Source organism: Sinocyclocheilus rhinocerous, unplaced genomic scaffold, assembly GCF_001515625.1.
Source record: "Sinocyclocheilus rhinocerous isolate Xijiao unplaced genomic scaffold, SAMN03320098_v1.1 scaffold2217, whole genome shotgun sequence".
NCBI classification, from domain to species: Eukaryota; Metazoa; Chordata; class Actinopteri; order Cypriniformes; family Cyprinidae; genus Sinocyclocheilus; species Sinocyclocheilus rhinocerous.
Genome location: NW_015642151.1, coordinates 76208 through 90211, shown reverse-complemented (window position 1 = coordinate 90211; position 14004 = coordinate 76208).

Below are 14004 nucleotides of genomic sequence, written 5' to 3'. Positions count from 1 at the left end.
AGGCCAGCTGCCGATGACTCCTGGATATACTGATGCATGGCCTCCCTCTCCGGCGCTGAGAGAGAGTAAAGGCGACCACGAGGCGGAGAAGTGCCTGGGAGAAGGTCGATGGCACAGTCATAGGGTCTGTGAGGGGGGAGAGATGCCGCCCGAGACTTGCTAAAGACCCTCCGAAGATCGAGGTACTCCGCAGGAACACCGGTCAGATCCGCAGTCTGCTCCTCCTGAAACAAAGAACAAGAAACACCAGCAGACGAGGCAACACCCAGACAAAATTTGTGACAAAAAGCGCTCCATGCCAACACAGAGTTCTCAGCCCAACTAATGTGGGGGCTGTGTTTCACCAGCCACGGGTTCCCCAGCACAATAGGTGTGCTGGGAGACTCGAGGAGGTAAAACGCTATCTCCTCACTATGGTTACCGGAAACAGTTAAACTTACAGGGGAAGTGACGTGAGTAACTTGGGTGAGAATGGAGCCATTGAGGGCCCTGGCAGTGAGTCTCTCCTTGAGAGGGGTGGTAGGAATGCCCCAACGAGCCACCAGGGTAGCATCAATGAAATTACCCTCAGCCCCAGAATCCACCAGGGCTGAGCATGGCCTTGAAAAAGGTCCCCACTTGACAATGGCAGGCAGCTGAGTAAGGAATACAGGGGAATCTGATACAGGGGTGACACTCACCAGTACTTCCCCATCTACTGGTGAGCTCTGGCTTTTAAAGGACATGCTGCAGCGAAATGCCCAGATCTTCCACAGTAAAGACAAAGTCGTTGGTTGAGGCGTCGCTGCTTCTCCTCCACTGCCAGCCGGGTACGCCCCACCTGCATGGGCTCTCCTTCAGGAAGTGGCTCAGGGCGAGCAATAACGGCTTCAGAGACAGAACGAGGAGGAATTTGCCCAGGATGGTGAGTCATGACCCGTTGATGGCGTAGATTGATTCGCGTCTCGACACGAAGTGCCAGATCCACCAGGTCATCAAATGAAGCCGGAAGGTCGTGGATAGCAATCTCGTCCTGAATCTCCGGGTTGAGCCCCTCTCTAAAAACATCCCAAAAGGCTGCTTCATTCCAACCACAAAGCACAGCCAGTGTCCTGAACTGAATAGAAAAGTCAGTGACTGATGACTCGCCCTGCCTCAGTCTGACCAGCTGACTGGCTGCCTCCTTGCCAGCGACTGAGCAATCAAACACCTTGATCATCTCCCGACGAAATAACTCAAATGTGGCACAGTACGGCGCTTCTTTCTCCCAGACTGTAGTTCCCCACTCTTGGGCCTTCCCAGTGAGTAGGGTAATAACAAATGCAACCTTAGCCGCTTCGGTAGCAAAGGTGGTGGGCTGCAGGGTAAACGTGATAGCACACTGGGACAGGAATGGGGACAAGCCCTAGGATCCCCATCATAAGGCGGCGGAGTAGGCACTCTAGGTTCTGGAGCTGTCCGGGCAAGAACAGGAGCTGAAGCAGCGGCAAAGGCTGCAGCCCGAAGGCTATCCTGGTCCCGCATCAACTCCCTGACTTGGTTAGTGAGTTCAGTAACTTGAACATCTACCTCATCTACCTCTCTAGTAGTCTCCGTGAGCCGTGTGGCATGTTGACCAAGCAGCACCCCCTCGGCTACCCGGGCTACCCGGATCTGGTCCGACCCCGCTGATTCCATGCTGGCCAGATCAAACTGTCAGGGGTGGTAAAGGAAGAGGAATCAGTTGCAGGGATAACAAGGATTTTATTGAGATTCAAAAACAAACAGGAACGAAGCCACTGTCCGAGAGGGTAATCTGGAGAGATCCCAACCAGGTCCGGGGAAGAGAAAGTCAGCTCAACAGCAGGTATCTAGGAAAAGGGGGTTTCCAGAGCAAATGGTCGCCAGTAGCAGTCCACGAGCAATGAGACAGTCCAGCTCTCCAAATAATTCCAGGGGCCAGAGAATGGCGATTGTGGTAGGGAGAGGAACTCCAGGGGGGAGCAGGGAACGCTGGGCAGCGAGGAGAAGGAGGCAGGAGGCAGACAGAAGGGAGTCCAGCAGTCAGGGCAGACGGGGGGCTGGAGAGGGCAGAGGGGAAGGGAAAAACGAACACAAAACTAAATGGCTGGAGCTACAACTAGGAACTAGAAAGAACTGGGCTGGATCAAAAGAAAAACCCTAATATCAAAAGTAAAATAAAAGCTAAGGAAACTAGGCTAGGCAAGGCAAGACAAAACAGGATAACAGGCAACAGCGACAAGAGCCAGGTTAACTCAGCAGAGCAGAGATTTCGATCTGGCACAGGACAGAAAACAAGAGGGGAATATAAAGGTGACTAATGATCAGAAACAGGTGTTACCCCTAACGAGATAAGGTAACGAGAGGGGCGGGGTAACAATAGACAATAGAGCACATGGCAACATAATTACCAACTGACAGCCATGTGCTCCAGACAGACCAGGACACAACATAAACAAACCCAGATCAAGACCGGTGCCTTGACAAAAACCAGGCTCAGTCGATGGGTCAGTTCTCCTCTGGCCAGACGAAACCAGGAGTTTAATTCCAGGCTGCAGCAAATCAGATTGTGCAGAGGAGTCATCTGGTTCCTGTTGTCTTGTCTCAATAGCCATCAAGGTGACGTGGTTTTCGCTGGGGATGTCTCTGGGGCACATCTAGTTGACATGGTCTCGGCTGATATTCAGGGCTGTAGAGGTCGTCTCTAGGTGCTGCTCCACCATCTGGACTGGATACGGACTGGATCCGGGTGACTGCAGTGACCATCTGATCTGGATACAGACTGGATCTGGGGATACGGACTGGATCTGGAGGCAGTGTTTAAACATGATTAGGGTTAAACAGGATTTCCTCAAGGTATACAACAAGTACAGTACTTAGCTAAACTGCTGCATACATTTTCAAGTTATGACAGCGGTGTGCTGTAAGTCAGTCATTTTATTATTTATAAAATTAAAATTGTCACTACTTTTTCTATTACCTATTTCTATTATCACTTCTATTAGTATTTAGGGTCAAAACTGTAAAAGCAAACCGCTGTTGTTGCAAGTTTCAACACTGTGAGCCTGGATTTGACACATGAATGGCCGATTGTCACCAGTAACTGTTTTGGTTTTGTTTTAGTGTTCTTTTTTCCCCCATTTGTTCCCATTTTCCCACCACTCATTTGATTCACACCTGTTCTCTGTTCTATTGATTATTCCCTCTATGTATTTGAAACCTCAGTTCTTTCTGTTCATGCTATCTGATTCCATCTATCTGAGCTTGTTGTGTTGGTTCTCCTCCTCTGTGTTCTCCTGGCTAAGTAAAGTGTTTATAATTTATTCTGTGTTGTGCATGGTGAACTACAACCCCTGACACAGATTGTCATGGAAATGTCAGGTCATGTATAGATATTGTCTCTTTGAATTTTTAATCTGCATTTATACATACACATTGCCCCATGAAAACCTCACTGTGGAATGCACTTGCCAAATTAAAAAGTGCAGACTTGTTAAATATATCCACAACCACCACATATTATACACCTATATCTCTTTTTTTACTACATCTTGTCATTGAGGCACTAGATTTTTACTCACTGTACATAGACTGAAAAAAAAATGGTAACCCAAAAAATGTGCTTCATGTGGTAACATCTGAATTAACTGATTTTATTCAAATAAAAATTGTATTTAACATCTAGAATCAACCTAAATTTATTAGGTTACACCAGATCAGGTAGAAATAGCTCTTTAATGTAACAGCTGCAAGTTGCCACTTTTAGAAATAAAGCTCTCAGAAAGCACAGGCATCAATAAACATGAAACCCTCAACATCCAACACAGAAGCGGTTACATGATTAGGAAATGACTGGATCAGTACACACGGAACTATAAAACGAAACTCAGTTTCCTCTAAAAATTGCAATAAAACAATTCTGTTTGCCGCTACTACAATAGCACTTCATACCAAATATCCAGTCAGCACAGGTGTTAGCCTCCATACCCAGAACCAGGGCAGCTCGTGTCCTTCTGTGTAAAGACCATGCTACACGGCTCTTTTTCTCTCTCCTCCCACCAAAGGGCTTAATGAACTCCAGACCCCTCTGTAAAAAGGACCAGGGACTCTCTTGTGTACAGTTGGTGATGGCGTTAACACAAACCTCCTGTTCGAACCAAATAAAAAGGGGCCCTCTCAGAGTGACTTTATGGAGAGCACAGTCACCCAGATTTCAGAACTGTTTTTTATGGAGAGCACAGGGAATGGTTTTCCTTGTCCTCTTTCCTTTTATTTCTACCTCTTTCAGACCCGGAGCACTCAGAAACGTGTAGTTTCGTCCGATGTAATTCCCCAGGTCATAAAAAACCCATGTACAAGACTAAACAAAATATAAATGCTAAACACAAAATTATTTAGGTCTGGAGTGCATCTGAGCCACTCACATTTGAAATTTAACTGGTGGTCTATTTTCAAACTTTAGCCAAAGTGATTATAAATAGCTACCAGGAATAATTAAAGAGGACTGGTGTGATTGTTTTTTAGGAGATCAAGGTCTTCGCTTAAACTGTCTAATAGTTTAAACTTTAAAGCACTAAAGCAAGATCAACTCCAGTTCTGCTCTGGAGTCCAGACAAACCACAAACAGATGTCAATTTACTGATGTGCCCATTTGTTTTTACATCCTGAGCCCTTTAGGGAATTGTTTCAGAAGGAAGGTAATACTCATTTGTGGGGTAACCGCAAGTGTTTCCCGATGCCACTTCAACGTTTGATGAGGCTATTAATACAAACAGACTACTGGCAGAAATCACTTTTTTTTTTGACTGGCTAGAGGTGTCTCTACCATTCTTTCCATGAACAGTATTTCATTTGTGGTGCAAGATACATCAGCACACATTTGGTCATATTGGTACATTTGGTACTGTAGTTGACATGAAAATATCAAGCAGTGAAAGCAATGTGACGCTATTTATTAATTGAAACAACATTTTTCAAAATCTTGAATAATTATTATCCTTATAGTTTTATTAGAGACTACATGGTACATGGCCTATGTTGCATTCTTATATTGAATTTAATTGATTGATTACAACTAATTTGCTACACCACATAACTAAACTATCTGAAAAAGAAAAGTGTCTAAGGGGCTGTTTACACGACTCCTCTTTCAACTAAAAATGCATTTATGCATGTTGGCCATTTATTTACGCCAATGCCATTTTGGGGGTCTGAAAAGGCTAACATTTGGAAATGGGTTTCAAAGTGCATGTTTTTTTTTGTTGTTGTTTTGTTTTTTAATGATAGTTATCGTCTCCATGTAAACAAAAATGCAAATTTGTGAAAACGGTGATGTCATGCGCACGCATATTACGGAATGTATATGTGAGCAGGCGCGTACTGTTTCTTTACAAAGTGACATCGACAACTACTGCCCTGGCATGCATAATACAGCATTTTTATATATTTTTGCAGATCCGTATGAATGGGGATGGCTTTGACAAGTTGATGTCTGTATGCAAAACTTATCAAAAATGCAACAGAAAAACTTTTAAATTTTTGGTACAATCGTGTAAACATAACCTAATTGCACTGAATGTCCAATTGTAGTGTACTTAAAAAAATGCAAATAATGCAATATTAATGAAAAAAAATAAATAAATAAAAAGTGCACTTTCATGATGTTTCTTAACACTTTTTTAAAAGATGAACTTTGTAATAGAGTTTAGAGTACTTTTTAAATCATTATGTTTTAATTATATTTTAGTGTGCTAAAGGTATAATGCAAAGTAACTGATTATAATTTTACATGAGTTATTCAATATTACATTTAAGGTTAATAAATATAATTGAAATATACTTAATATATTTGAAATATACTTAATTCCAGCTTCATCATGACATACAAGTTTCAATAGAAATTACATTAAATTATATTTTAGTTTTCGCAAAAGCTTGTTAAGTATATGCATTGGCAGAACATATAGACAATAAAGATGGACTTGTTTCCTAAATGGGTCAAAAAAGCACTGCAAAGTTCAGCTGATTGCTTTGAATATAAAGTTAAATTACAATGCATTAACATGCGATTACTGTGAGTGTCCAAAAACATTACATTATGTTACATTTAGTCTGCACTTAAATAAGCATAATCCTTATTATTATTTTTTAGAAGTATGCTAAAGTGTGCCCATTTATTGTTCACTACATTTAGAAAAATAGTCTTATTGAATCAAGCTAGAATGTAAATCTGACTTTTTGTCTACTGTCTCACAGGTCTTGCCTTTCAATGGGCCTAACAATGGGTGTAGGGTTCACTGTAATGATAATAATATGACTATTGCATCACGTCATTGTGCAACATGCATAAACGTATAGAGCAATTTGACACACACCTAAATAACTAAATGACAAAGAGGAACACTGAGAACACAGTTTTGGCTTGTTCAAAGCTACTACACACAACCACATATAAAATGGATAGAGGGTGGAGATGAGAGGCAACAATGTTTGGAATGAAATAATAATTTACTAGGTTGAAGACTGTGCTGTATACACTGTATAATGCCTGCTATTAAAAAGAACATTGCTGTCTGGATTGACTTTTCATTGATTTGATATTAATTTTCACACTGTTAATCCATCACACTGGAAATGAAAGGTCAAGTTGAGAATTTTAGTTAGGTCGAGAGCATTGTGGGATACAATATTCAACACAGTATGCTCTGTTGATTACTGCACATTCTGTAAAATGCAGTTGTTGTATATTACGTGTATATTATGTACATTTGCATGTTATATACACAATGCATATATTGCAGAGTAGTGTGTTACCATGCTTTTCTAAAAATAGCTGGTGCTTAAATGGGTTGGTGTAAATGCTAAAAGCCTGTGGGACATGACTTATGGAAGAGCCACATATAAAAGCTAAGACAGAAGTAACTGTACTTTTGCCTACAGGTCTGACCAGAGATAATGGCTGTGGGAACCGATGTGGGAACAGAGTTTGGGAAACCTGTTGGAAATAATCATCAAGTGTTGTACAATCTTACACTGTATGTTTGTTTATGTTTTGATGACAAAACCAGTGAAAAACCTCAAAATATCAAATCCTAATTCAGTCTGGTGACAATAGTGATGCAGAAATTATTTTACCACAAAATAATGATCTTTAAAAAAGCATCATATGGCCCCTTTAAAATGAATAAACTGCTCTGCATTAGCAGCATTCAGGTTCATTCAGGTATAAATCAGCCGCCTCGTCATAGAATATTACAAACTAAACACCCAGACTATGTAGAACAAAAAGGTAGTGTGGAGCCATGGCTGTCTGTCAAACTATTAAATAACAAGGATGGGGCTTTGAGAGCGTCTCCTCCCTTCTCACAGCCCAGGCCCGAGGCTCTCTCTCTCTCTCTCTCTCTCTCTCTCAGCCTGTTTTTCACCAGACAGCCTGGCACACATATAATTACAGAGCAGAGCACGTTTAAACGCAGAGACGAGCTCAGCAATCATAGGGCAGGACCCGGCAAGACGCCCTTCAACACACAGCTCAAAGAAACCACCTACACAAGGAACAACCTGAAAGAAAACAAGTCATTAAGCATATATGTGTTTAAAACAAAGTAGGGGAGATTGGGGTAAACTGTGCACTATTTAAAAAAAAAAATACAATGTTCATTCATTCATTCATTCATTCATTTATTAATTTTTTTAAAGACCCATCTTATACAGCTACCTGTGACTGACACAGCAAATTTTAAAACAGTTTTTTTTATTCTAAAAATAATTACAATAATAATAATAATTTAATAAAAAATAATAATAAAAAATGTAACATTTTTTAACTAAATTTAACTAAACCTGTCAAACTAAATTGTCTATATGGAAGGGAAATTTAGTTTTATGTCAAAGTAAGTTTATTTATTCTAAAAAACTTTATTCTAAAAAAAGTTCAATATGTCTAAAAATATAGCATACCTGTTGGTGCATTTACAAAGTATAAAAGTATAAAATCAAGAAAATGCTTTGCTTAAAATTGACCAATTACTTATTTTTTTTGTGGGGTTTTAGAAGGGTAAATATTATAAATGCATGTAAATGTAAATTAACTAAATATTAAGTGTATTTAACTACTATGTACATTTAAATCAATCATTTGATACAGTTGACTTATTGACATGTTATTTCATCATACTTACATTCAAAAAAGCTTCCTGTAATTACATTAATTATTTATGTAGTTACATCTATAGTTACACTTGCAATTCAACATGAACATAGGTACACTGTAACATTAATTCATTCATTTATTTGCTCATTTATGTATATATTTATTTAGACGTAAGCATGCAATTAAAGACACCTAATGTAAAATGTGACTGTAAATTACAATATTGTAACTTTTTTTTCTTGCCTTTCTATGAAAATGTGATTAAAGTTCAGCATGACATATTTTAAAATTATTTGGTTTTTTTTATTTACATTTTTATTTTAAGAAATCATATTTCTATCCCATGTTACTGATGCTTGCTTCCAAAAAAACAGCAAACATTCTGCAGTTTAATTAGGTGTATTATTGTTTACTTCTGTTTATTATCTCTTACTTTTATCCTTGCCTAAATAAAAAGGGGTGCAGCTTACCCCATGTATTTCATCAATCACTCCAAAGTTTGCATACTGTAGGTATGTTTCTCTACAGAAGTATTGGAGATGCTTTTGTACAATGTTGCAAAACAAGAAAAAAATCCCAGTGCACAGAGGTTATGTAAGGTTAAAGGTAAGCTAAAGCAGGTAGCTGTCACTCTGTTATGCTAAAAATGTGTGAATGGCTCCATCTAAACAGCTTCTGACAATAGACTGTCAGACTCTGTAAGATGAATGGAGCCACAAAGGATTTAAACACACATTTTCAGAAACATTGTTTTTAACTATCAGTTTCAGCGAAACTAGAATCCACATTTAAACTGGCCAATCATCCTGTCTCACTTTGGTTCTGCTTCATATTTTACAAAGTAAAATTCCCTCCATTTTTACAATCTTATGTGTGTTATGTTAATGTTAGAACAACTTTCTTTGATCACAGCATAATTCATAGCCATTCATAGTCTGATTTCTGGGGCTCTCTGGAGCTATCCAAACATTGCTGTATCCTGAATGGTCTGACACAACGACATTGGCTTAACCAGTGGAGTGTGTTTGGGGTGGGAATACATTAGTAGTATTAGTAAACCAACGGAAGATGGGGGAGTGTTCTTAAAAGGGAAACCTGTTTGAAAACAATTGTTATATTTTAATAAGCCCCTAATCCTATGTATTAAACCTAACCCTAACTCCATGTTTGGGATATGGACACGAATGCCTCACACCTTGCAGCTTGTTGAGGAAAGGTATGCTTTTACTTCTATGCGACTAGAGGTTTGATTTTTACCTTGTGGATGATAAAACAGCTAAAACATGAACTTAGACTGAAGGAGGGAACCAAACCATATCTAGAGACATTGAAATTCAATAAAATGCATTTATTCATTTATTTGTTTGTTGGTTTCTTGGTTTGTTTGGCCAGTAAGCATCTACCTAGCAACCATAGCAAATTTGTCACTCATTCGTTGTTCAAACCACATTGGTTAATGATGTCACAAATGTGGTGGACTAATGACTTCTTCTAATAAATGCATTCAAAATCAATTTAAAGGGATAGTTCACCCAAAAATGAAAACTACCATATAATTTACTCACCCTCAAGCCATTCTAGGTGCATATGACTTTCTTCTTTCAGACGAATACAATTGGAGTTATATTAAAAAATGTCCTAGCTATTTCAAGGTTAATAATTGCACTGGGTAGTGGTCCAGATTATAAAGCAAAATGCATCCATCCATTATAAAAAAGTGTTCCACTCGGCTACGAAAGGTGAATAAAGGCCTTCTGAAGCAAAGTGATGCGTTTGTGTAAGAAAAATATCCACATTGACAATTTTAAAACCATAATCTCTAGCTTTCACTAACTGTCGTATGCGCATACACGAAAAATTCCATTCTAGTGGGTGATGTAGGACGTGGGCGAAGCGTAAACTAAGTAAGGGAGAATATGCTAGTCTTCATCGGGTAATCATTGGGTAATTTTTGGGTGAACTATCCCTTTTCAGATTTTTCCCCCTGGGGTAATAAACATTTGTATATGCACAATTTTCAAAAATATACTGTATATGGAGTGAAATATGTCAATTGTATTGCATGTTAGCTTGCTTATTTTGCTCTAGAAAATTATCTCCACATGTTATACTAACAAAAAACTATGCTTCTAAACGCAGGTTGAGAGCTGTAATTCAAACCAGACAACTTTGCAATGCTGTTTGCAAATACACAACAGCATTTGGCCACTAAACACTTACTCTACATGGTGAAAAACTGTTATCGATCTAATGGAACATTTCATGCAAATTTACAGTTTAACACACTGCTATAATGTTTCAATCATACAACCTTCATCTGGCATTATTCTGTTGAATTTAGGCATTTGTGCTGTAACTCTTACAAAACCCACATAAAAAAAAAAAAAGCAAAAATTGAAGAATGGCTGTCTTGCAGTTCGAGCACATCTAAATACAGCACTCAGCAGAGAGTCTGTTTCCCCTCGTTCTTTCTCAGCACAGGCACAGATGCAGCACTGTAATCTTGGCTGGCCTGTGGAGATGACTTCAAACCCTACAATCTTCCGGCCCCGTAATTAGAAGCACCGGCTTCTGGCTTGACTTAGCTTTACTAGAGAAAGAGAGCAAGAGACAGAGGGTGGGAGAGAGAATGCTCGGCACATTGTGGTGGCTTCAAAGCTACTGTAATGCAGTGCAGCAGAGGGTAAAGGCTAGTCAGGATGTATTTCAAAACTAAAATTACATTTTATTTCACCAGTTTTGCTGTGTCATCCCGTTATCCTTCTTGTCCAGATCATTTTGATTTGTACTCAAGTCTTTGAGACACACACACACACTCATACATCTAGAACAAAACCTGCCTTAGTTTCAAAGTCCCTGAATCTAATCAGCGTCCTGATTCAATATCTTCCTGTTTCTCAAGCACAATGTCATGAAGTCTAGCCACTATCTTTGACTCTGTGACTACGTCAGAGAGCTCAGCTGAGCTGGTCTCCATCATCACTACCAAATGTGTCCCGCAGTGTTAATGTATCACTAGTGTGCAATATAGCACTCCTATTCATTGTGCTTCAAAGCTTAATCATGCAGAACACAGTCCACTTCTTCAACTGAGGGAAAACTGCTAATCCTGTTCTGACCCCCTTCTGATCAAATGATGCCCAAAACAAATAAAGTAACAAGAAAGAAAACATCTGAAGTCAGACATGCTTCTCTTTAGAGCTCATGGATGTTTGGATTAACACTAACCAAATGGAGAGTAATGAATGAGAATTGATTACTTATGTATGTCTGGCAGAATCTTACTTCTTGATACACACACACACACATATATAATACAACTATATACTTAAACTAAACAATTTCATAATTACTTCTATTGTCTTTTAACTATTGTTAAAGTGTACTACAGAATGTTCTGACAAGCATTTGTAGTAAACTAAAATATACTTTAATGTCATTTCAACTGAAACTTGCATGACATTGTCACAGATCAAGCTGGAGACAACAGATAAGTGAACGAATAGCAAGTTTATTGAAAGATATGGCTGAAGCAGATCGAATGGAGCAATGACTGGTGAGTATCCAACACAAATGGCAGTTCAATGAATCTTAGCTGGGTACTGATGGTTTTTGGTTCCTTTGCAGGTTCACGGAGAGTTCGGGATCCAGGAGCGGAGGAGAGCAACTTAGGAAGAACTTCGGGGATCTAGCGATAAGTAGAAACAGGTATTTAACATTCAGAGCGTCTGGTAGGTTCAGGGTAGTGAACGGTAGGCCAGACGGTGAGTGACTGGAAGGAGCATGCTTATGAATGGTGCCTTGATTGCAGATGACAGGTTCGGGGAATCAGAACTGGTGATGGTGATCGTGACTGAGAACAGGTGTGAGCCGGGGAGGATTCTGGGACATGGAGTCCAGAGCTGGTGATTGTGGTGATTCGCTGACAGACATGTACTTGAAAATATTTGTAATTCCACATTTGTAATGATTAGGTTGCAATTGAGTACATTTAAAATAACTTACAGTATCTTTAAATGTAATATCAAATATCACACTACAGTTAAAATTATTAATCGTGTGCTGTACATATGATTATTAAAACATAATGATTTAATATGTACCTGGCAGTACTTGTCTGTGTAATCTGTGTTATCATGGTGCACATTGAGGACCTGCTGATGTATTGTGGTATGGCAGACATCTGTTTGGGGTTGGTCACTGGTAGCCTTTAGACTGTCATAAGGCAAAGTGACATCCTACATGCAGGAATAAACATCCTGGCCTGTTATTAAGTCCTCAGCCACTGGAATGCCCTCCATCTCACGTGACTAGGAATTTAAGTTTAACGTCAAAGATATGTGTGGAAATGTGTGTTTATCTTCTCAGCGTGTACCTTCGAGAGAGACATGATAACGTGGAGTCTAAGGGCTTGGCTCAGAAGTAGACAGCTTTGTGTAATTACTAGCATGACAGGACATGATAGGGGAAAATCTGGTGTCGGCTTCAGTAAGCCTCTGTGGAGCAGTGTGTTCCTTTGATCACCTACTACTACACCTCCCAGAAGTCAACATAACAGCAATTGACAGACAGTCACCCAAAATACAACGAAACATTACATTTAGACAAAAACATATGTGACTACTACAGATACAGTGCATCCTGTTAGGTTTTGTTTTTAGCTCATCAAACGATGACAGAGATTTATAATAAATTTTAAACAATACATCAAATAGACTTCCCCACCTGTCATAACAAATGTTCCATCTAAAAGAAGTTCCTGGCTCTTGTGCAATGAATATTACAAACACAAAGAGGAACTGACCCAAAATCAGCACACATCAGCACAGACACTTATAGGTCAATGACATACAAGAGTGGACAGGTATAAATCTAAACATAAATGCTGCATAATAAATGCTGCATAAATTAGGTCAACCAGAACTGGGAACACTTCCCATAACATTCATACCTGTTACATCGTAAGTGGAGGGGCATCTACGCTAATATTGTCTGTCTGTCCTCAGTGTCAGCGGAGACCATGACAACTAGATGAGCCATAGAGACAGATCCCCAGCAAAGATCACAAGGAACACAAAAGTTGTCTGACAGACCCTATGGCCAGCTTCAAGTCTCCCCACCAAATGCTGGCATAATGTATCCCGATCTTCAGGGAGAATGAACTGGATGAAGTATTCTGAAATATATCAATCCGTAATCTGACTTGTGATGCAGCCTGGACTATTGACCATGTTCGTCTGGCAAAAGGAGAATATAGGTGCTGTGTGTACATTAATGAGGAAAAAAAATTAACTTAAATGATTTTAGCAAATGGCTGCAATATAACAAAGAGTGAAAAATTTAAGGGGGTCTGAATACTTTCCGTACCCACTGTATGTGCCACTACTGCAAAATAAATCCTCCTGTCCTCAGCACAAACCTTATGTATACCAACTAGACAGTACTTAACAAGGCCACAAGAAAATAGTACCCAGAAAGAGAAATGCTGTGGGGGGCAAAGACGGTACTATTTTACAGACAAATATAAGGCTTGCTCAAATATATGGCTTCTCTGAAAAAGCCAACATTTTTTCGGTCTCCCCTCACTGTCGGATCAAGACTGCCTTTGTGAATATTGTTTTCAGTAGTTAGCATGAGGCTTTGATAAACAAGAACATAGTAGTTTCTGTGCGGCTGCGTGGTGAGGCTTTGTAAGATCTTTCATTTCCAAACTTCAAAACTTTAATCATGATTCTGAAAATTACAGTTGTGAAAATCACTCCCTCACTTAAACAGGGGGCAGAAAATAAGTAGTCTGAATACATTTTGGTTTTTCAACGTGGCTCCAATGTCTCTGGTTGTTTATTAGCATAAAACATAATAGAAAAACAGAT